The following is a 25,416-nucleotide window of genomic DNA, read 5'->3' as shown; positions in this document are numbered from 1 at the left end:
TTTTTGTACAGAAAAAAGGCATAGTTGTTGGAGGAATATACAGTTATTCATTTTTAAACCACATATTTTTTTTTCTTCGTTTGGCTGTTTAGCTTTAATTCTTTTCATGAAGGAAAATGTGTTCCTCATTTGGGTTTATTTACATGTATATCTGTACTTTTCATTGGAAAGCCAGTGCTGTTCTTGTGCACAGGGTCCTTTGGGGAAGTTGCTATGTCTGGTTCTGCTGCCACCTCCACTCATGGCCTCCGTCACTTCATACCCCGCCTCTGTCTCCGTTTAGTCGTTTCTTCTCCGTATTGCTCCATCTTTCAGTATGATACTCTTTTTACCTCCTCATTATTTTGCTGTCCTCTTGCTTGTCAATCTTGAAACAAACAGGGTCATTGGCAAAGTATATGGCAGGCTGTGAAGTGCAACAAATGGGCACAAACTGTGCGGCACATTTACTAATCCACAAATCTGAATCACGAATGGGAAAAAATCGGATTGGAAACGAACATTTTGCGACTTTTTCGTATTTTTGCGTTTTTTTAGTCACCGTTACGACTTTTTCGTAAATTGTCGTGACTTTTTCGTAGCCATTATGACTTGCTCGTATATTGTCGCAACTTTTTCGTATTGAGCGCTCGTAAACGGCAGGCAAAACTTTCAGACATGATTTTGGAAGCCTCCCATAGGACTCAATTGCACTCAGCAGCTCCAACCTGGCCCAAAGAAAGTCTCCCATAGGGCTCAATGGCACTCTGCAGCTCCAACCTGGCCCAAGGAAAGTCTCCCATAGGGCTCAATGGCACTCTGCAGCTCCAACCCGGCCCAAGGAAAGTCTCCCATAGGGCTCAATGGCACTCTGCAGCTCCAACCTGGCCCAAGGAAAGTCTCCCATAGGGCTCAATGGCACTCTGCAGCTCCAACCTGGCCCAAGGAAAGTCTCCCATAGGGCTCAATGGCACTCTGCAGCTCCAACCCGGCCCAAGGAAAGTCTCCCATAGGACTCAATGGCACTCTGCAGCTCCAACCTGGCCCAAGGAAAGCCTCCCATAGGGCTCAATGGCACTCTGCAGCTCCAACCTGGCCCAAGGAAAGTCTCCTATAGGGCTCAATGGCACTCTGCAGCTCCAACCCGGCCCAAGGAAAGTCTCCCATAGGGCTCAATGGCACTCTGCAGCTCCAACCTGGCCCAAGGAAAGTCTCCCATAGGGCTCAATGGCACTCTGCAGCTCCAACCTGGCCCAAGGAAAGTCTCCCATAGGGCTCAATGGCACTCTGCAGCTCCAACCTGGCCCAAGGAAAGTCTCCCATAGGGCTCAATGGCACTCTGCAGCTCCAACCTGGCCCAAGGAACGTCTCCCATAGGGCTCAATGGCACTCTGCAGCTCCAACCCGGCCCAAGGAAAGCCTCCCATGGGGCTCAATGGCACTCTGCAGCTCCAACCCGACCCAAGGAAAGTCTCCCATAGGGCTCAATGGCACTCTGCAGCTCCAACCTGGCCCAAGGAAAGTCTCCCATAGGGCTCAATGGCACTCTGCAGCTCCAACCCGGCCCAAGGAAAGTCACGATACTGAAGCTTGAATGAATCCGAAACTATCGTACTCGGTGCGACAGCTACGAAAAAGTCACGACAATTCGCGCAAGTCGTAATGGCTCCGAAAAAGTCGCGACAATTCGTGCAAGTTGTAATGGCTACGAAAAGATTGCGACAATTTACGAAAAAGTTGTAACGGCTGAGTGTTCAGTAGCACCACATTCATGAGGGGCAATCAAATAGGTATCTCACCTTCCTCCCCATCCCCTAACTTGAGTGTCATCCAGACATAGGCACCATGTTTGCAACTATATAGCTGCTAAAATTCCAAACTCAAGAATTGCTGAATAAAAAGCTAAAATAATGTAAAAACCACAAAATGAAAAAAATGATAAAAATGAAGACCAACTTCAAATTATTTTAAAATAGCACTCTCTACAACATACTAAAAGTTAATTTAAAGGTGAATAACCCTTTTAAGGAAAGTGGGAAGAAGCCTACTGTATATATTCAAGTATAAGCCAATCCGAACATAAGCCGAGGTACCTAATAAATAAATACCAATAAAATTACATTTAAATGAGGCATCAGTGGGGTATATGTTTTTAAATATTCATGTCAAAGAAAAACAGTAAACTAGCTCTGTAAGTGGAAAAGAGGGTCAACAAAAATAATATGGTATCAACAATGATACGTTAAGAGTACTACCCCCTTAGCTCAATCAGCAACCAAGTTAAAACACAAAGGGTATAAATCCTTCAAAACTATATATGGTATATATAGAATATAAAGTGCAATGTCTAGTGCAGAATGGGACAGGTGAGGATGGTAGATGAAGATGAATTTGGGAGTGGGCCGGGGCACTGGAGGGTCTGGTTGTGGGTGGCCTAATTTGCACACAAAGGACAGAGGGTGCCAGTCTGGAGGGACCCGACTCGAGTATAAGCTGAGGGTGACTTTTTCAGCACATTTTGGGTGCTGAAAAACTAGGCTTATACTCGAGTATATACTCATTGTCTCTTACTTTCATTCTTTTCTGTTTTCAGAACCTTTAAAGGGGATCTTTACTTCTGAATAATGAAAGAAAATGTTATTCAACTTCCCACTGTACAGTAATTAAGTGCTTTTACGGTAAGTTGTAACTGTTACTGGGCTTTAGAGCACTAATTGTTTATCCTTTCAGTTCTCTGATTCTGACTCCTGAAACAATGTAGCAGAATCCAGTTCTCCTCCAGGTCTGTTTCATGAGACTGGGCCAACAGTGCAGAGAGTATAAACTCCTAGATAGATTTTGCTTTCAACAGCAGTTACATTTACAAATGACTTTATGACACTTACATTTTTTGATGAATGTATATTAGAAAGTTTCTTCAAATTACATTTTCTTTCACTGTGTAAAAAACTGTAATTCAGTGAACATCCCCGTTTGATATTATAACAGATTTGACGTGTCCATTGCAGTACATGTTCTGCAGTTAAATGTAGAAATTAGAAAATGTTCCATCATTAACTCTGCTTAGAGCCGCGAAATGAAAATGGGTCACATATGAGTCGCTGATCTTGTAGAAATAATGGAATGCATTGATCTTCCTAATGTATACAACATTGAGCTCAGCCATCAAAGAAGTAATCATGTTTAAAACCACAAAAAAGCAATGTTTAAGATGCTTAAAACAAGTCATTTTTAAATTATAACATATTTATATATCTCACTGGCCACCAGCATTTCTTCTGTATACCACGGCTTGTCAGTTTACACAGGGCTGAGGGTTTTTGGTGGAAGATAGATTTTTGTGGCTTTGTTTCATTAGGAGCCATCCAGGACTGAATATTGTCATTACACTTCATTTATATGGCTCGGTGACCTTAAGTTAAGAACCATTTAGATACCATTTTTCACTTAGTTTTAGGAGCCCTGCAATACTCCCTATGATAAGTGCGAACTCTAAATAGTACATGAAAGCAGGAATAAGTAGTGCCCCCCAAAATAAAGGCGGCCATACGTGGGATGATCTTGTCAGTGTCGAAGGTGCCAGGTGCCCACCTAAAACCAAAGACCTCCTCTTCTTACTCACATACTTTATTACCCTAGGGGGGAGATTTACTAATCCATGAATCCGAATTCCGAAAGGGAAAAAATCGGATTGGAAACTAAAATTTTGAGACTTTTTCGTCGCTGTCGCGATTTTTTTGTATTTGTCGCGACTTTTTCGTCGCCACCGTGACTTTATCGTATTTTGCACGACTATTTCGTATTGAGCGATTGTAAACGGCGGAAAAACCAATCCGATTTTTTCGCGACAGCGGCGAAAAAGTCGCGGAAAATATACGAAAAAGTCGCAACAAAAGGGTCGCGGAACATAGAAAAAGTTGCGACGGCGCCGAAAAGTCGCAAAAATACCAATCATTATGAAAAAACACATTCGGGCGCCTTCAGACCGTTCGTGGATTAGTAAATCTCCCCCCTAGTTCTTATCTTTACTTATTCTCATCTATTCCTACCTCCATTTCCCCTATTTGTTGGATTAAAGAAATGGGGAATGGCCATGGTATAGGCATGAAAGGCCAAATGGTTAGGTGAGCCTGAGGGCCTAGTGACACCTGGACCTATTGAGAGTTTCGTGGTAGCTTGGTAGGCCAGCCCAACATTGGATCTGATACACTTTTGGCCGGGTAGAGGCCAGACATGGTATGGTTGCAAAGAACACAAACAATCAGAACTGGAGAAAGTGAGGAGCTGCAGCCATGCACTGGCCAACATAGTGCATCCTTAGATATGGTTAGAGATTGGTGGGCTACCATACATGCACAGATAGTCATACAACCAGTAGCATTAAAAGAGCATAAACCCTGTGATTTCATTTACATTTTATGAAGCTCCTGAACAGTCAGGAGACCATGAAAAACCCTTGTAAGGCTGCAAGTCCCCAGACCTCCAGCCAGGGCCGGAACTAGGGGTAGGCAGAAGAGGCAGCTGCCTAGGGCGCAACGATTGGGGGCGCCAGGCAGCCTCTCCTGCCTACCCCTAGTCTGCGCTCTTTAGTCATTGCCCCCGCCGCTTGTCCTTATGTGGTGGGGGCAATGATCCATCCCCTGCCCCGCGTTCAACTGCGCAGGCGCGCCAAAGGGGGGTAAGGGGCGAATGAGGAAGGTGCAGGGGCGAGGTGGCCGACCGGGTTGCCTAGGACACCCTGCCTCCAGCTGTACTGCCTAAAAATAGCAAAACACATAGCAATGTCATTTGTATTTTATTTATGTTGTACTGTTTTTGTTTTGATTTTTCTTTAGAAATTATCTGACGCCTTAAATACCAGCTTTGAAAAAACTTAATAAAAATTAAATATGCAAATTCCCTAGATTGCCATTTTACAATATAGTTAAAGTTGTATGCTGAGACCCTGGAATGGTACCTGTACTATATGATTTATTTTCCTTTGTCTACAGTATATAACAGAGCAGTCATATTTGTATTTGCATGGTAAGTGTACAATAGAATGCCACAAAATTCCTGGTCTCCCAAGAACAAGATAATAAGATAAATGTGAACAAAGAGTTTGGACTAATAGGCAATTACCCATAAGCCATTAGAGATGTTAACATTAGAGAGAAGCAGATGTCATATCAATAAGTAAATATGGGTTCTGGGTTTCAGCCTGAATAATTGAAGGCATTTGAATGTCTTAATGTCTGTTGTTCATTTGAGGTTATATGCTGGAATGCAAACAGACAATTAGAATAATATAAATGTATTAACCCAAATTTGAGGCAAATAATCTTGATACACTGAATTAATATGTCCATACAAACAACTATATGATAGAAAACTATTGTAGACCTTATATCCTATTAAGAAACAGATTGGCAAAACAACATAATTATAATCAAACAGGAGTTACAAGGGGAGATAACGCCCCTTCCAGGGGCCTAATGGTGAATATCCATTGCTTTGGTCAAAAAAATAGTTTAGAACCAGAGAATCTACATTAGTGAAACTAATTTGCTTCCTTTAAAAGGAGGTAAAGCTCCAAGTCAGCATAATGATTTCAAGGCTTTTTAGCCCCCAGCATGTGAGTGCACGCTTATTTTTTGCCTTTTCAATCAATCTCTATGTAGCTTTTAAACTGTGCATCTATTTACAGGTTGTTTGGCTGCAAGTTCAGGAGTTCCTGCTCTCTTAAATTACTATGCAAATACAAAGACTCAACAAAGAATTAGGCTAGAAATGCTAGACCTCATGTCTTAAGCTTATCTACCAGAAGAAAGTCACCACAGCCCTTTACCAACGAAGGTCTGTGCCTCTGAAGAAGCTCCCTATCTTCTTTCTGAAGTTTACAGAACATACTCTGGGCTGCTACCAGGTACTTGTCCAGGGACCATTGGTGTACCATGCCTTTTCAGACCCCCTCCCCGCAAAAATAGTTGTTGGGGGTCTCCCCCTCAGAATCACCAATGAGCACGGTGATTGCCCACAGGCCACAGGTAGGCAGGACGGTATGAGTGCAGACAGGAAGGAGTGGCATATTTACAGTTGTTCACCTTTACTTGGTCAGACTGAGAGTCCTTGTGATGAAGGTGAAAAATATGGAGTAAGCCCATTTTTTTTTTAGAGATGTTCCTGTTGTAGTTCTATCAGTGCCCAAATATCAGTGATGTAACCAGAAGTTTGTTATAGGTTCCCCTTAATTTTAGGAATATGACATTTTTCATAAGCATATTGAAACCTCTTTTCAGTCAGTCCCTACTGGGCCCCATGTACCTCATTGGCCACCAGCAGTGTCTTCTGTCTCCCATTGCAATGGTAATGTGGTGCTACAAAATAACATTTTCTTTATTTATAGTGTTTTTACATATACACAGTGTTTTTAAATAGATGATACATCATTCACATCAGTCCCTGCCCCAGTGGCGCTTGCAGTCTAAGGACATTCACACATGAGAGGATTAATTTTATAAGGTGGCAGTTAACCTGCCTGAATGCTTTTGCAGTGTAGGATGAAACCAGAGTACTGAGAGAAAACCCAGGCCATGAGAAGAAGAAACTCCTTACAGGGAGATGATTAGAATCAGTAGACTGGACAATATCCAAATAACTGTCCTTAATATAGAGTGGTAAGTCTACTTCAAACATGACTAACTGCATGTGTCTGAAATATTTAATTTCTTAGTTTTCAGATATTGAAAGTTAAATAGTCAACCCTGTTTTCCTGTTTAATGGTTATTTCAGATTAGCCCATAGAATGAGTGCCAATTTAATACAATTCTAAATGCTGCTTGCTCCAAGTTGTGCATAGTGTACAGCAGCTGAAAATGTAGTGTCTTATACTGTAGCAGCGTGCTTATGCATTTGGGTATATATTTCATTTATCAACAATAATCCAGATGTACATCTGAACAAGTTGTTGGTGTGAGTGCCAAGGGATATTGTTACTTTGTGCAATTTAAAGAAAAAAAAGAAAGTCCTCAATGGCTTGCCTTTAATGTTGGACAACTAATAATTCATTTTGCAGTCCTCAAGGCAACTCTTTCCCCTTCTCATTTGTACCTGAAACGGCAAATAAAATAGTGCCATTAATAAAGCAGGGACTGGTGTACAGTAAGCCACAGAAATATAAAATTAAGGATGCCAAAACAATTAAATCAAAGATTCCTACTTAGCTTCCAACTGAGCCAATGGTCCAATGTTGCAAAAAGATAAAAATAATTTCTGAATACCTGATATACCGACTTCCCAGACTGAAAGGAAACCATTATAGTCTACCTCTGTTTGCAGGGACCACTTTCTCACCCTCCTTGCAACCCCCCCCTCACCTAGTTCCATTATGAAGTGATGGATTCTGGCACCCTTTGCACCACCCACTATGGAAAGCAGAGAGACTTCAAGTCTTAAAATCTATCATGTCAAAATACAATAAAAAAGGGAGAGGTTGCCTTACTCTGTGAGCCTCAGGGATGCTGGGAAAGGGTCAGAGTATCATGTAGAATTGGGAATGTCTGTGTAAAAAAAAACATTTATTCTAATAACTCCAACTAAATGATCTTTTGTCAAAAAGGGGTATATATTCCCTTTAAGATTATTTATATATAAGTGATCATATTCCCCTTAAGCACCTCTTTTTTGTTTCCTAAAAAAAAAAAACCTCACAAATGTTAGTTGCGATGAGATAATTAACAAAAAAGACAATTGATGACAAAATTAGATTACAAATATTAAATAATAATTAAAACTAAAAGTATCCGATTTGCAACGAAATGTGCACACAGTTACAGTAATTCTGGTGAAGAATTTGTGGTAGGAGTAACTCAGTTACACCAAATTGCCCCCTAGTGATGCTGGAATTCTGGGAAAACTAACTGCATTGTGGGAAAAAATGCTCAGACTTGAATTGATAGCTACATCGCCTCTGATACCAGCCATTCCCTGTTACTGTTGGATATAAAAATGCTGGTCAGATACAGTTAACAAATATCCCATCTTGAGATATTATTATGGATCAGGTGCAAATTGGAACGAAAACTTTGATTACTAAAATTTGATGTCTATGCTTGGTTCAGTAGGTATGAGATTTGTTATCCAGAATGCTTGTGACCTGGGGTTTTCGAGATAAAGGGTCTTTCTTTAATTTGAATCTCCATTACTTATGTCTACAAAAAATAATTTAAAGATTAAATGAACCCAATAGGATTGTTTTGCCCCCAATAAAGATTAATTATATCTTAGTTGGGATCAAGTACAAGGTACTGTATTATTATTATAGAGAAAAAGGAAATCATTTTTAAAAATTGTAATTATTTGAATAAATGGAGTTTATGGGAGATGGCCTTTCCGTAATTCATAACTTTCTGGATTACAGGTTTTCGAATAAGGAATTCCATACCTGTACAAGGAAAAATTGACAGTACCTTTAAATTAATACCAACCAATCAGTATCAGTCTATCTAATGTTGCCAGTTACAGTGTTTTAATATTTCTGTGTATCCTGCAGAATAAATACTTGTGCCACAAGAGAACCCTTTCTACATATTTATTTCTCTGTTTTGCAGACCCAGGCATTCTTCTGTTGCTTCTGTGACATGGAACCTAGCACTTTGAATTGTACAGCCATGGTGGCCACCAAAGAGCTACTTTCACCATCAGATATACAGTATTGTGGACATTGGGGGTGATGTTATCAGTGAGACCCATTCTTGCAAGCCTACACCATCACTACTAGGGTAGCTGATTCATATCATACAGAGAGGCCCAGAAACATTCATTAGTGGAAGTATATACTGTATATATATATTAGATGTGACCATATAATAGTAGTAAAGCTTGTGTTGGGTTCCATTGTGATTTTCTAAATTGCAGGTCTTTTTATACTTTGGCTTCCATAGTGCAGCTTCCATATAAGATATTTTTAAATACGTAAGTTGGTTGCACCTTACATATAGTAAATATGAAGGAAAACCCTGCTGTGTGTTCCGACCACAGTTTCTTTGTATTTGTGCAATTTTAAATGTGAAGAAGAGCTGTTATTACTTGTCAGTGCAAATTGTTTCCTCATTAAAAACATCATGTGGCTTATTGGAGAGAGATAAAGATACAAAGTCCAATATAGCCTCTATGTGCCATATCCTTGGCTAGCATAAGGAACACATCTGGTCTTTATGTTCTTTGAAAACAGTAGAGAATATATCACTAGGTACAACTTTTGTGGATTTTTGAATTTCCTCTGAATTTCTACTTAACAGACCCAGAAGAAATAGCAGTCTTGACTTGACAAATTAAGCAAACCAGTAAAACCCAAACCAAAATAAATAAAAGTAAACTGTGTTTAATGTTGAATAATGTACGGAAGGGATTCCTCTGTTTAATACAAGCAGAAAATATATGGTGTGAAGCTGGCATCCGCAGAGTGTGCTGCGAGCCCAATTATTAATAGATCACTAAGGATTAGTTTACCCAGAACAGATCAGGTCTGTTAATTACTAAATGGTCATTTGTCCCACACAGTATTAAGGGCCTTGGCTGCTGACTACCTATGAGAACAGTTTAGGGGTATAATTTTCACAGCTGTAGTTTTTGGGACCATTTCAGGTTTTGATGTTCTTTAATGTATGTGATCTAAAGCCTGGGCTGAGATGTAAGGCTGCCAAAAAGGAGATTATATAGCCAAATAAACTGCACTTTTACATGGATTGAGCAATTTTACTTCCATACTACACTGCGTTTAATGTTTCATCAACACTCTGGTCGCATAAAATGAACATACCATATTACCTGGACGTGCTGCAGGAAGCAGAATACATTTTCTATATATATTTGCACATTATTTAAAGAGCAAAACTACTATACAGGACAAATATTCACCCACCCAGCAGGAATGTTATAGAGTGTGTGTATGTGTGTGTAAGCGAGAGATAGAGAGAGAGAGAGTGCGAAGGAGACACAATGTTTGTGTGTGTCAGAGAGAAGGTAAGAATTGTGGCTGTGTGTATTTGTGAAAGACAGCAGGAAAGAGACAGAGAAATAAATATACTATGCGACTATTCCAAATCCGAAAATACTCCATCTACAACATGTCGAGATTATGTACAAGTCAGAGGCAGATGCCCCTTCCCTACAAGATCTTTTTTTGCTTTGAATCTTTAGAGATTTTACATTTTTGACGCTGGCTTTTGTGTGACAATTCCAAAAAGTTGCATGCAGTTATCGTGAGACAAGTTGAAAAAGTCACAGAGATTTGTGGAAATCAGTTTATTGGAATTGAAAAAAAACGAGAAAAAATAGAGTTTTAGTAAATCTTCACGTGTGAATTCGTATGTGTATGTATGATAAAGAGAACATATTGAGAATATATTATTACTGTGCCTCTGTGTTTGTGTGTGTGCAAAAGAACGTGCATAAGCGTCAAAAGGAGAAGAGGTTCCTATAACATCTAATATGGTCATTTTTTTTTACATATTGTTAGGGGCACATTTACTAATACTCTAACATTTCTCCTTTTCTTCTTTTTTTACATTTGAATAAACTCATTTCCATGAATGTCTCTGATAAACTTCAGTCACACTTTACTGCTGAGTTGCAAGTTGGAGTGATATCACCCCCCTCCCAGCAGCCGATCAGCAGAACAATGGGAAGGCAGCAAGTTAGCAGCTCCCAGTAGGTATCAGAATAGCACTCAATAGTAAGAAATCCAAGTCCATCTTGGGACTCCCCCAGTTACATGGGAGTAGGAGAAACGATAGGTTACCTGAAAGCAGTTCTAATGTGTAGTGCTGGCTCCTTCTGAAAGCTCAGACTCAGGTACAATGCACTGAGATGGCACCTACACACCAATATTACATCTAAAAAAATATATATGTGTGAGTCTGAGTGATGGCTTGGGCACTCTAGGAGTAAAATGATATTTTACACAATAAAAGAATAAAGAAACCCCATGCTGGCCATCTATACCCAGAAACTTCAAACAGCTTATGGGTCTTTTATTGTTACACTGCTTTGCATGAGATTTGTGCATGAGTGTGCCTGCTAGGCACTTGCATTGCAGATCAAAATACACTGTATTGATATGTTTGCACATACTAATAACTGCAGTACTACAGTGGAAATACATGATGGTGACCCAACTATATAATATAACAAGGTTTCCCAATGATAGTGTTGAGTTAGTAGTCATTTACTTCCAGTCCCTTCGGCTCCTTCTCTCCTTGCACCATTCCAACTATAAATACTAACTCCGACCTAACAATTGTCCATCATTTTGTTGCATTACGTAAAGGGGCGGTTCACCTGGGGTCACTCACCCCGACCGCTAAAAAAAACATTGCTCTGTGAGCTTACAATTGTATTATTATTGTTGCTTTTTATAACTTATATTCCTATTCAATGCCCCAACTATACTAACTCTCTCACTCAAACCTCTGCCTGATTGCTAGGGAAAATAAGACCCTAACAACTAAATAGCTGTTAAAATTCCTAAAAGCTAAAAAAACACAAATAATAACAAATTAAGACCCATTGCTAATGTTCTTAGGATATCATTGGACTCATCATACTAAAAGTTACTTTAAAGGCTAACAACCCCTTTAAAGATGCTGTTTCTTTCCCAGGATAGCAGCCTCACCAGGGGAAGATACAATAAGGTACGTGGGATGCCATTTGGCCTACACAGGGCTGCTCTTCATGAGGTACAACAGCCATTACAATAGCACAAACTAAAAGTAATGATATGAGGATTAGGAGCTGATGAGAAGTCACAGTATGGTCTGGGTGCTGCTATTCCATACCATGAGATCATTTGTTGCCATTGTCTCCTTTCCTCTTAGGTATAACCAGAATGGCCTGGCACACAAACATCCCCTCCACCCCCACCCCTGCTAGCAGGACCAAGAGGGATTACAGGAAACCTGATCCATATAACTGCTGGGAAACACAAGCAATGCGCTGATCGACTCCAGCCAGTTTCTGTGGAGCATTCGCATACACCAGGTCCTTATAGAACCATAAAATAACAGCTTTAGTTTTGTAGAATAAATAAATGTTTCTTAAATTATTATCACCCAACTCCAGGCACCTGCAACATTGTGCAGACTGAAAAAGGTGTCTGTGTGTGTGTGTGGGGGGGGGGGGGGGTTACACAAAAGGAATCATTTGGATCAGTGAGGCGTTTTCTTTCTTGAGGTGAAAACTTTGGTCTCAGGACAATGCCAAATATTAACTATCTGGATGCCTGGTAGGCAGTTGCATATCCTACTGCTTCTCTAACTGTCAGTAAGGTCAGTAACCAAGTCAGGCAATTACACCATTGTGTCATATTGTTCAAATTCCCTGTATCCTACTACAGTACCATTACTTGGATACTTTGGTATATTGAACCCATTGACATTAGGGAAGTAGATTCAGATTTGCTGCATATTAACAGATGTAATGGCTCCCCCCATCATTTGTGGTACCCCTAGCTTGGTTAGTCTGTATTCATTAACCTGAACAGCCCTTATTAAAGCTAACAGCCCCAGTTGAAGAGGGTTGTGTTATAATGATCTGTGTTAGGCTGTGTTGCTCAATTAATGTGGTGTTGTGGCAAAAAACTCAATCTATCACAATCTTCCCAGTTTGTGTAATACATCCCACATATACTAGCAGTTCCCAGATACAGCGTGAATAGAACACACTGGTGCTACTTGGAATTCACCGCCCCCCACCCAGTACAAATTTCAGTTTTGACCTTATTTTCTCATTAATAAAACATTTTTTTAAACTATAAGCATGGATTTCATTGGGATTAAACCAAAAGGAAGTCATTGGTTAGCCAAACAGCAAGCGGCTTTACCTTAGCCTGGTTGAAGTGTAATGCAGAAAGAATATCTAAACTATTATATTATATCTCTGAGCATTTCTGGGCTGTATTTTATGTATAGTGTCCTACAATTTATGTACCACATAACTTCCATAGATTTGCACTGTATTAGCAGAGCACATATTAAATCTCATACAATACATGGTTCATACAGACATTAGTCATGCAGAAGAAGGCTTGCCTGGCCCATGTACTCTAATCCTGCTGTGTACTGTTCTGCTGTGCAGTGCAATATATATAATATCCTATACCTACTGTTTTTTTCTTTGGGGGGTGATTAAAATGTCAGATGACCTGCTATAAGTTGTGTTTTCACTCAGTTTTGCTCAAATTGGGTTTAAGAAATATATTTTATTTCCTATTTGGAAGCCAAAGGCAACTATCAGTTTATCAATAAGATCAATAAGCAAATGGTACAACGTGTTTTGTAGCAGTCAGAAGAGTATATAGGACTGAGAAGTGGCCAAGATAAAAGGTTTGTACAATAAATTTAGAAATGTTCTCAGAAAAGATTCTCACCCTTATCCAAACTCAAATACACCTACACATACATTCAGCTTTTTGGCCAATTGCTTACACTATTTTTCACTTTTTTAAATACAGGTATAAGACCTATTACTTAGAAAGCTGGGGACCTGAGGTTTTTCAGATCCAGAATTTGGCTCTCCATACTTTGTCGAGTTAAAACATTATTTAAACATTAAATAAACCAAATTGTTTTGCCTCCAATAAGGATTAATTATATCTTTTTGGCATAATATACAAAGTACTGTGTTACTATTACTATTACTATGGGAGATGGTTTTAATTTGGAGACTTCTGGATAGAATGTTTGCGAATAAGGGATTTCATATCGGTACTTTTCTTATTGCTGTACCATAGTCAGTGAATGGTTTTCTCTGTTCCATTTAAATTTAAATTACCCTGCATATATTAATGTAATAATGGATATTAAAGAACATGTATTAGCACATGTGTTTATGATATATATATATATACAGTATATATAGATAAAGAAAGAGAGAGAGAAAGACTGTTATTATATTTATATCAATTTTTGCATTAATTCTAATCTATTTAACTGGTAGATATAATAGATTTTACTACTTGATATTTTTATTTTCACTGCCTCTAACCCTCTGCTACCTATGCAGTAAATCTTGTTTTCCCTTTAGACTGTAAGCTCATGGGATCAGACTCTCCATACAGTACATGTCATTATGGAGCTCATTTATAAAGCCTGGGCAAATTTGAACCTGGGTAGTATCCCATGACAACCATCCAGATGTTTGCTTTCACTGTTCTACCTGCAGATGGCTAGAGCAAGGTAATCACTGATTGGTTGCTAAGGAATACTGCCCAGGTGCAAACTGCCCAGTATTTATAAATGAGCCATACATTCCTATCAGTGTTTGGATGGTTTCTCTACCATAAAGAAATGCACACTGTGTCAGTAACTGAAGCAAAGATGATAAAGAGTAATGATGCCAACCTATTAATACTGTTAGAGGTACTAAAATTATAATTATTTAGCAAAGTTAATGCATTATTATTCATTGCAAGCGTTATAGATTTTCAAACCAATAGCCACATCATGTTTTTCTCCTTATGGTATAGACAATGGTACGATTTAGATACCGCTATAAAAGAAGGACTGTAGCCTCTGCACTTGTCAGCGCTTCCAGTAAGTGACACAGCCAATTTGTGGAAACAATATGACCCCAGACGCAGCACTCCCTACTCACTTATTGGCAGAGGAGTCTGCTGTAGGACATGCCTGTTACAAGCAGCCCTTTCAAGCAAGATCTATTTATATTTGTTAGGAAGTAGGCAACGGTCACTGGGTTTGCTATTTGCTGAAAAGATTCAACTTACACTTGTTTCCCTCCTTGTAATGTGCAGAACACTGCAGCCTTCTCTGAGGCACAACATGGGAGTGGGCCATTTTGCTGTCAGATAACTGTAAGAGATGTTTAAGGGAGCAGGAAAAACAAATGCATCCATAGATCTATCACTTTTAAATGTAAACCTTCACTTTATGCTCCTTTATACCATCATGTTTTACAGGAACACTGCCTGCATGGCTTGCATTCCAATATACCCCAGTGATGTGGGGAGTCATGTACAGGAGCTGCTTGGCCTCACTCTATACTGAAGTACTGCTCTCACTTGCTGGGTTTATGCCTACGAGGGGAAGCAGTAAGCAGTTGCCTCCCTTTCTACCTGGCACTGAAGTGCTTATGACTAGTTAGTAATCTCCTTGAGAAAAAGCAGCAGGTTGTCTCATCTTATGATTACAAGGTGGAACTAATTGGGTTATTGTGTGCAGCCAGACAGTGCTTGTGGGAATGTGAGTGCTTGTTTGCAGTACCTTAAGGGCTCTTCTTCTGCCATAATTATGAATGGGAACCCATACTCTTTACCTTTCAGCTAATAAACCCACTCCTAACAAGTTAACAAGTGTCTCTCCCAGTCCCTTGCCCTGTTGACACAGACAGGGATCTACATGTCAGAGAGTGTCAGTATAAGTGGAGTCATGGCCAGTGTCAGACTGGCCCACAGGGATACCAGGAAAATGGTATCAGTGGGCCCTCCTGCTTCTAGCCATTTGGTTTAATTCATGGCCATTACTTATTTTTCTATGAGAACAAAGCAACTAAATATATAGAAGAATAAATTATAGTATGTAAAAATAAAAAACTAGGAAAATATAGAGACTGAGTAAGAAGTGGATGAAAAATAGTTTGGAGAGTGGGCGCAAGGTTTTCTGGTGGGCCCCTGGCATCCCAGTCCAACACTGGGGGTGGCTCTGCAGAGGGGTAAAGGGGCAAACAGGGGAACCTTTCTTACAGAATGTGACCCATGGGCAGAGTGAGAGCAGGTAAGGGGCAGATAAGGTGGCAGCACTGCAGGGACTTCAATTAGAATATATTTCTACTATTGCAAAAGTGTCACAGTAATGCAGTGTATGAGGGGCTTTAGTTCCACTGACATCAGCAAAATGCATGTATACCTGGTATTAATATTAGAATATTTATATATCTGGGTCTTACCTAAGCACATTTTATTTTAGCTTTGCGTTTATTCACTTAACATTATTTTATTAACAATAAAATACTGGGCATTTAAATGAAATCTACAATAAATCGAATTATTTTTCAATCTCTAAAACTAAAGGACAGACAGGACTGAGCATGTAGAAACGGATTCTCTTTTTCCTATATGAGTATATGACTTAGCGCTGTGCTATAAGATTTGTTTGGCCAGTGACTTTAGACTTTAGCGCCTAGTAATAATTCCATTTAACATGCATTTCATTAAGGAAAATACGTTGTGAAACAAACAAAGATTTTATCACAATTTGAAAGTGACAATCCCGTCAAGTGTAGACAAATTTAAAAACCTTAATTTGAAAGCTGAATTTTTTTGCGATCGGTACCGAAAATCCATATATTACTGAAATGCGACAATGCTAAATCATTAGATTCCGAAAATCATTTTCGTCGGGGAAACGACTTTGGATGGTTTTACTGTGACTGTACGAAATTTGTTCCAACAACGAAACATATATACTCAAACAAAAAGAAGCAGAAAATCTCGCAAGGAATTTTAATATAATTTTGCAACATACATCATTTGTGCGCAGGTTCGTATATCAGTTTATGATAAACACAGGAGCATTACTGCTAATTGTCAGGCTCGGAATAGGGGTTTATTATAAAGGCACATTCTCATGGATCGGTAACTGACACAACGAGGGATTTTGGGGTGCGGGGGGCTAAACTGCAGCAGCCGCATTACTAGAACCCACAGCTCTGCTTCCCACACAGCTACACATGGAACCTTACTGGGGGGGCACCCTCACCTCACTGGTATAATAAGGGCACATACCGCAAAGAAAAATACTAAAACTAACAAGAAATAGCAAACGATATGAACTAAGGATAATACTTATGGTACATTAGAAATGTATCAGGACTATAATTGGGTACTTGGTGTATTCATATTAGGTGCATTCATGAAAAAAGTTAATTGCTTGAGATGAACCGAGTGACTCTGACTGCAGCGACTGGTATAGTAATAATGTATATTCAAAAAAATAAAATACATTGTCAGGAAGTCTGAGAGCCAAGGCATTATCTCTATAATAATATTATTGATAGATAACACAAAATAGCCCAAAAGTATATATGCATACATATGTATGTATTTGAATATGTGTATGTGTGTATATACTTATATTTATATGCATAAGAACTCTCATTGCAAATGAATGCTGATGTTATTCACAAACGCCACATATACTGTATATGTATATATGTGTATATGGTGAGTGCTGTGGTCAAGTAGTAAATTATATATTGAAGGGCTGGCTTCATTCTTGAATAAAATTTATGGAAGTTTTATTTCACACCACATCACTGTAAATCCGACGTTTCGGTCCCCCTTCAGACCTTTTTTCAGGATTCTTGAAGATATATATATATATATATATGTGTGTGTGTGTGTGTGTGTGTGTGTGTGTGAGCAAACAGTGTTGCTCTTTAGATATTCTACAACTGACACTTGTACAGTTATAAAAAGTTGTTTGTATTTGTGATCTATTTTATGCCAGAGTTGTAATTCTTTGCTACATTGTAGTACATAATACAAATTAGACAAAGTGAAAGGCAGGGAAGCCAGCGGCAGGGAATTAGTAGCAGTAACAGGTAGCGAGTGGTAGTGGGAGCAGGAATGAATTATTACTAATGAACCTAATGATACCCCAAACACAAAGCTACTGCTGATTATATTATTGTGCCTTGCTAAGCGCATCCCTATTACTAATAAAAAGCTCATGCTGTGCTATTGACCAAGGAAAGTCTGCCCAGGAGGTGCCCATGAAATGGTAAATAGGTGCCAGCCGTTGTATCTGTATACACTGCTCCCCCTGCCAGCCGCAGCTCCTGCTTGGATCTATAGGGACCCAGGGCTCTGGGGTCTCACAATTAATGTAGAAACTATTATCAGCCTAGAAACTTACTGCACAAGTAGCATCATGATAGAATAATATGATACAAGGCAGAAGGTCAATATAAATCTGTGTATGAAAATGAGTTGAAACTTATAAAGCATGGTCCAAAATATACACAACAAAGCACAGGTTTAACATATTTTGGTTTTAAAATTCAGTTTTGTGCAAATATTTGCAAACTAAATCAGGAAAAAAACTACTTGTAAATAAATATTTAATCTATATAAGCACTGTAATGAGCAGGCAGCCGCACTTACATCTGTTCCAGAGAGCAGCCAGGCCAGGGTCGAATAATAATTATATGAATATACCATCTATTGTAAAATATAAGAATATTGGAGAATATATTTTATACAGCTCATGAAACTCCAAGGTGACTTCTAATGTCCCAATATTTTGGAGTTACAAGTTCCAATGGGACCTGGGTGCTATCAGCAGGGAGTCCTGCAGTTCCCTGCACCTGGGTGGGTTATCTCTGTGTATTCTAGCTTCCTTTAAACATTCACAATACATATAGGCGGCGTAATAGGGAATCTATAATACAATTATAATAATAATAAACCGATCAAATGTACAGTAATGTGAATAATTGTGATAGGGCCCTTTGACAGTAAGCTCCACTGAGGCAGGGACTGATATAAATGATGTACATGTCCACAGAGTGGTACTTAAATATACTGATGCTGTATAAAGCACATTGTTACTACTAATAATTCACAAGATAATTTTAATAGTAATTAATAGTTAATGTCATCTTATATAACTAACACCGATTACAATGAATATTTTAGAGTTTATTTGTAACTTTCGTAAGGAAGAATTGTTGAACACTCCAACCAACGTCTGGCTTGCAGGGCTGTATTCAAAACCGACGGTAGGTGGCACCAGTGTGCACATCATTTGAGCCACAGATCTTGTGCTTGGGAATCAGTGTGACCTTATTCCTCCAGTCATATTGTAAAAATAGAACATGTTTTGAGGTAGAGAAATCAAACAACAAATCCGCATATTTAGCTTTGTTCATTTTATGTGGGGCATTTATTTCTCTAATGGTGATAAGAATATCCCCCAGTGGTTTATTTCCCTGATCTATTTCTGTATCCTGCACTGAAATCAGGGTAAATGGTTGCATCCTGCACTTGTCATCGCCTGCAGAATCCCGCTGGGCTGTATTAGAGCGTTTGTTCATGTTTGTTCTGGAGTTATGATGTTGGGGTGATGTTGGGGTGCCCTTCTGTTCTCCCCAGAGGCTGGCGCTACAGGGCGGCTCAGGGATTTCTGCTGGTGTCGGAATTTAAGAACCCCCCATGTTATATAGAACACAATGGGGTGACAGTGTGCAATGTGGGGATTTCTACTGCTTCTGGCTCTGTCCGAATAGGGATCCCCACCCTGGCCCCCCAAGTCAGTCTAGCTACATATTTCGGCGTCACACCTCACAACTGGCCCCACACTGTGCGTTTGCCATACGATTAGAATTATCGACTAAAGGGTGTTTGACCAATTCAGACTCTTGGTTAGTTCTTCCTACTGGTATACCCTGATGAAATGTCCCCGGGTCCCTTCTGTCCACTTCTTTTAGGTGAAGTCAACTGAATCCCACAACTGGATGTTACGATCGAATATATCAATGCCCAGAAAGTTAGAGATAAAATGCAAAATCCTTTCCTTTCTTTAGTAAATACAGCGCTACAGTGCGGCTAACTGGGCAGAGAACAGAGAGTAGCCCTGAATTCGATTCGCCCTGCAAAGATTTAACATTATCTGCTATGGGCACTGGTATTTGTTATCGTCGGAGAGCAATACTTTTGGGCATATTGCACAGTTTTTATTTTATTTCTTTCACAAGGCAAGAATTATGCTGAAACAGTGCTGGGATGAGACATATAGGCTAATTACATTACCAGACAGATTTAAAGAGGGGGTGCTCTGGCGTTTCTAAGGACCGACTTTTTGTGGCCACCGAATACAACTTTGTACCCAGGGCAGCTAATGAACCTTGGGGTGGCAGTTACTGACTGAGCTCAGACTGCCGGGCTGCCACTAAACAGTTATTGATAATGTGGGCACTTTCTATACATACAATATAACCCCCCACTGGGGCACATTTGTGAAAGGCCGAAAAACAATATTCTACCAATATCCCCAAAGAACCCTCCTAATATCACATTCAAACAACAGGATTTGGAGACTTTTTTTGTGAAAGATGCTAATAAATATCCCTATCCCTGCCTGATTCCCAACACACGTCGATTGTCTCCATATAAATCATTTACTGCGCTAACTTTGCGCCACTGCCCTATCTCTGAAACGCCTTAGTAAGGAAAAATAGGAAGCTTGTTGCATGAACGGGAAATAGCAATAACCACTCACATCCAATATTAAATTCATGTTTAGAACTGAGCGAGAATCGTCTGATTGTATTTGTGGGACTGCAATACTGGGGGGGGGGGGCAATGTAATAACTTTTACGGTATTTTTAGTTACTAATGCACAGGGAACTTGGTTTATATAATGAATAAATAGGCACTCTATCTGGCAGCTCCAAATTTCGGCTGACATCGTTGACAAATGACCGCAATAAACTAGTTTGTCATTTACTGTGTTTAAAAAATATGTAAAGTTCTTATTAATGAATCTGATTTGTATCGCAACGAGCAAGGAAAGGAATACCAGCAAGTACTGAGGGTAACTGTGCATTCTGTCGGGAATATTCTGGGATAAGTATTTACATGGCAACCACTGTCCATTGTGGCCTTATTCCTCTGCCATTGCCTGTTGACCACTTGCCCATTGCCCTTCCCAGTCATGTCCTGGACTTTAAATAAAGATATACATACATACTTTAGTTTTTTTTGTTACAATTATTAAGGATAATATAAAACATTCTGTGTTAGATGTACAACTTTTTTGGTATATACATTTTTACAATAGGTTCAGAAGTATCTATAGTTTGTAAACTGCAGTAAATGATAGCATTATTACAGTAGTTAGTACAGAGACTGAGCAAATTGTCTGAGCTGCTGTATTATTATTATTTGCATGGGTACTTGGGTTACTGAAACTCTGGCACCAACTTACTTATACTCTGTAAAACAGTAACAATGTACAGATTATAACACTGAGCAAGCAATAATTCTAACATTATAATAAAAAATAAGTATGCTGATAGTAACAGATACTCCAAGCAGTAATTATGACAGCAATATTATACTGACAATAGTAATACTTCATATTATGAATACTATATTAAAGCCCTAATCAATATTTGGGATATTCTGTAAAGTACAAGGGAATAACCCTGATTTACACATTTTGCCTGTTAGTAGGATCTGTTTCTCAACGTTTCTGCGTGTGTCTATGCGATTCGGCCGTTTCAATAATAAAATGGTTGTAATACTGAGAATTGTTTCAAATGATAGAAAACCCACAAGCAACATGTATTCCTACGTTCGGGTAGCAGCGAATTAAATAAGAATAATGTATATATAGATAGATTTACTTTAGTCCGGACAGGGCACCCAGCAATAGACTTGGCAGTCACAAGGGTCACTTTAGGGGCCCATATTTTTTGAGCTTCTAATTATGATTAGTGCAGGAGGTGGGCGGAATGCACATTATTTTATTGTTATGGATTTTCAGAGTCGTCATTTATTTAGTTATATCTGTATGTGGCTGTTAGATGGGAGATGGCTCATTGTGCTCATTGGGTGGTACAGGGGCAAAGGATATTTATGATATGGAGAAGAGATACAATTACCAGCGGTTACAAGAAAAACCACTTGAAAGATTTATTTGGGTTAATCAGCGCTGCAATAGCAATTGTAATGACTTCATTGAAATAACTGTAGCAGTCAGTCGCAGATAGGAGTGCATCTAAATAAAACCATATAGGCACAGGCTGATGTCTCCCTGCAGACTGGGCAGTCTCACTAAGCTGGGCAGTCTCACTAAGCTGGGCAGTCTCACTAAGCTGGGCAGTCTCACTAAGCTGGCCAGTCTCACTAAGCTGGCCAGTCTCACAGGCTGAGTCTGACGCCGCCGGCTCACACAGCACCGATCGGGCTAATTTATCCTCTATCCCACGGATGGCACAAAATGATTTTAATTGAGTCAGAGGTCACTCAGTGTCAGTTCTAAACGGTTTGTAAAAATAACAGCCCATTATAGCTATTACCTGGAGCCAGTGTGCCCTTTCTAAATCTTTCATATCGGATTGGATTGTGTATCTTCATAATAACTTGTATTAAGGATAATTCTATCGAAAATATATTAGCAACACAGATGTCCTGGACAGTCCAAGCCAGGTTGTGCATTTTCTATTTTCAGTGTATATATACGAAGGATAAATGTAATAAATAACACCATGATGTCAACCTAAAGCATATTTATAAATTATAATGCAAAATTCTTAGGTTTGGGGAATGCGAGTTTTTGGATATGATCGTAGTATTCTTTCATAGACAGATAGCACTAGGGTACTTTTTCCATACAGTGTTATCTCACATACAATTACTTAAATATTATATTAAATATTTTAATATAAATACAAACTATCCTACAAAGATTGCGTTACACTTGCCTAAAGCGTTAAATGAAGCGCAGAATATTCTACAAAGAGACGTTATGGTTGTCAGGCTGCGCCCTTGGGGAGGCGCTAGTTTCTAGTAACTATTGCAGGATCAGAGTTTATTATTTAAAGGTATTATTAATCTGGTTAATTAAGAAAAGATGATAAGCAACAAAATAAACAGGTTATGCATTCTATTATCGTCTTTTTAGAAAGCTGCTTCTATGTGTTTGTTTTCTTTCTGTTTTAATCCTGTTGTTTAGAGCTGACTATAAAGATTGTTCTCTTTGCAGTACCTTAAATCTGGGGGGGGGGATCAAACTGTTCGAAACAGGAAACTGGCATCAGACATTTTAATGCAGGCTCTGATCCTCATTTATTTATGTTTGGTATGGGGGGAGGGGATTCAATTCTATCTTAATATCTTAAAGATCTATGTTAGTTACAATTAAATAATGATGGTCAAGTTATTCAGTCTTTGTATCGGATAATAGGGTTGGAAGAATGCTTTTACTTTAGCGATAGGCAATATAACGGTTTATTTAAGATTTAAACTGTGTACGAATTTAGCTTGCAGCAGGACTACATTATAAGGAGATATATAGATGACACTGCATATAGAGAAGGACACCTCCCATTGTCTCAGGCTGGCACAGTATGTGCCCCATAGGAGCCAGAGAGAGAGAGAGAGGCAGCAGCAGTTGGAGGGGCAGAGAGCAGAGTCGCTGTTTGTATCAGGCCATTGCCACTTGGGAGGTCCTTCCCCCAGTGTCCCGCAGCTCGCACTTCCCCGCAGGAGGCTCTGCAGCACACCGCTCATAATTATGCCTCTAGCACAGGCTGCGATTTAATTTGATGCAGGGCAAGTGGTTCTTTGTGTGTTCTGGGGCTACAAACAAGCATATATGTGAGATGGAGTTTGGAGCAGAGAGCAGAAAGCTCACATTCCGTATCTACAATGTAATGATCCCCCTATGGCACAACCCAGGCATGGGCACTGCATTACCCCTCTACCCAGCATGCCCTGGGCCAACTGGCACTGTCACACAGTCTCCCATGCTGCACTTCGGGGGGCTCTTTGGTTGCCAGTGTCTGTGCTTTTTGCCTTTAGGATTGCTATGGTCTGATCACATCCCTGCCTCTGTCTGTGCTACTAATAAATACGGATTTTAAGGTGGTTTCTTTTAAAAACAAAATTTGATTAAAAAAGGAAATGTGAATTTATGGCATTTATAAAGCTGCAAAACATCACCTTTCAGCTGAAGACAGGTCTTGCAAATTCCCAAATCTCCAGATCAAAGAATTATATTTATATATCTATGTAATAATAATAAGATTAATGTGTGTATGCATGTATGTGTATGTATGCTGTGTGTGTGTATGTGCTTGTGTATGTGTGGTGTGTGTGTGTTTGTGTGTAAAGAGACAGTTCTATATATTTCCTCTTCCCCTTAGTGCAACTGCAGCTTTTAGTCTTGGTAATTTTATCTCCACGTAAAACTGAGAGGGGAAGAACATTTTAATTTAAATTTAGCGATCTAGGGACCCCAAGCCTACATGTTAGTGCATAAAGATATACACATTGTACATGTTGCTACTCAGTATAAGTACATACTAGTATATTGTACATGTACATATTGTATTAATCATCAGTCTGAGGTGGCATTATGGCTCTGTCTTTCTACTGCACAGCTACAAACACACAGGCACACATAAATACATGGACAACTACACACACACACACACACGTACATCATAGTTAAACAAACGCACACACATATACTTGCACATCCATGATACATAAACCAACACACACACATATTAAACTAGAACATATATAAGGAAATCAGACTTTAAGCTACGTAAGGTCAGGGACTAAAGATAATGATCTAACAAACTGTTTATAGTGCTGCCTGCTGCACAAATAAAGGCAAATATACACACATATTAATAATAGACTCATACACAGAGATTAATACTAATGGCCGATTATTAGTTCCAAGTGTTCCCCTAGTAAAACTATTGCAGTAAGGATATTGAACTACAACCCATGTCCCTCAGAGTTTCAGTAGGGCTGCACGGTACGGACCCAGTCTGTTCCCCTGACTTCAAATAGTTATTCCCCCTTTCTCAGTTACAGCTTTATATGGTTTTCTCGTTCATTCTAAAACGTTACAGCTTAGCTAAATATTATTAGATATGGGAGGAAAATACAGAGTAATGATCTAGTGTCGCCTATAAAACACAGAGTGCCCTGCTACTGACTGACTGGTGATTAATGCGCATATTACATATATAACTGCTCAGCCCAGCCTGTATTTTGGCGACTATAGTGTCCCCATAGCTAACCAACACTCGCATATAAACCCTGGCACCCAGTCGCTACTCACTTACCAGTTGACAGGGCTCCCTTGTGTCAGTAGCCCATGGGTGCCACAGATGTGGAGCAGCAGTGCGCCGGTAGCAGTTGGCCGGACAGGGAGGGAGAGACTGGCACACAGCACTGATCAGCAGGATCTTAGCGGAGCTTTTTGGAGACGCTTAGCAAGGAGGCAAAGACTTTTGTGCTGAGAAACTCAATCTCACATACAGTAGCTGCTCCATCTGGGATCTGTCACTTCTGACAGCACCAAAGGGCACAGACAGATCTTCAGCACAACACCACGCACAGCTCCAGATCTTCAGCACAACACCACGCACAGCTCCAGCCACTCTGCCCTGTTTAATCGCACAGTCTGTGGCCTGCACAATCGCACTTACACCCCTCACAGCCATAATGACGCTGGGGTGTATATTCCTCTCAGGGGTTTGGGGTAAATAAAAGGGAGGGGGGTAAAAGCTTGTGCTGTATATTTACCACTACTAACATGCAGTTTTGTTCTATTTCCCTATTCATTTATTTTTTAAAGGGCCAGTCACACACACAACTGTAAAGACCCTGTATTCTTGTAACTGACCCCTCACCCT

The 25,416-nt window shown here is 39.6% G+C and overlaps 1 long non-coding RNA gene across 1 annotated transcript; it reads right to left on the bottom strand.

Annotated features, from left to right (window-relative positions):
- Positions 1–6,983: 6,983 nt before the first annotated feature.
- On the bottom strand, positions 6,984–25,156 carry LOC101731812. The gene is made up of 2 exons (XR_004220954.1): positions 24,844–25,156; positions 6,984–7,068 (listed from the first exon to the last, which is right to left on the bottom strand). It is a non-coding gene; the product is annotated as an uncharacterized LOC101731812 (long non-coding RNA).
- Between the last annotated feature and the right edge of the window lie 260 nt (positions 25,157–25,416).

The sequence above is a fragment of the Xenopus tropicalis genome, chromosome 1 (assembly GCF_000004195.4).
Source record: "Xenopus tropicalis strain Nigerian chromosome 1, UCB_Xtro_10.0, whole genome shotgun sequence".
NCBI classification, from domain to species: Eukaryota; Metazoa; Chordata; class Amphibia; order Anura; family Pipidae; genus Xenopus; species Xenopus tropicalis.
This window is presented reverse-complemented; position numbering and strand designations above follow the sequence as displayed.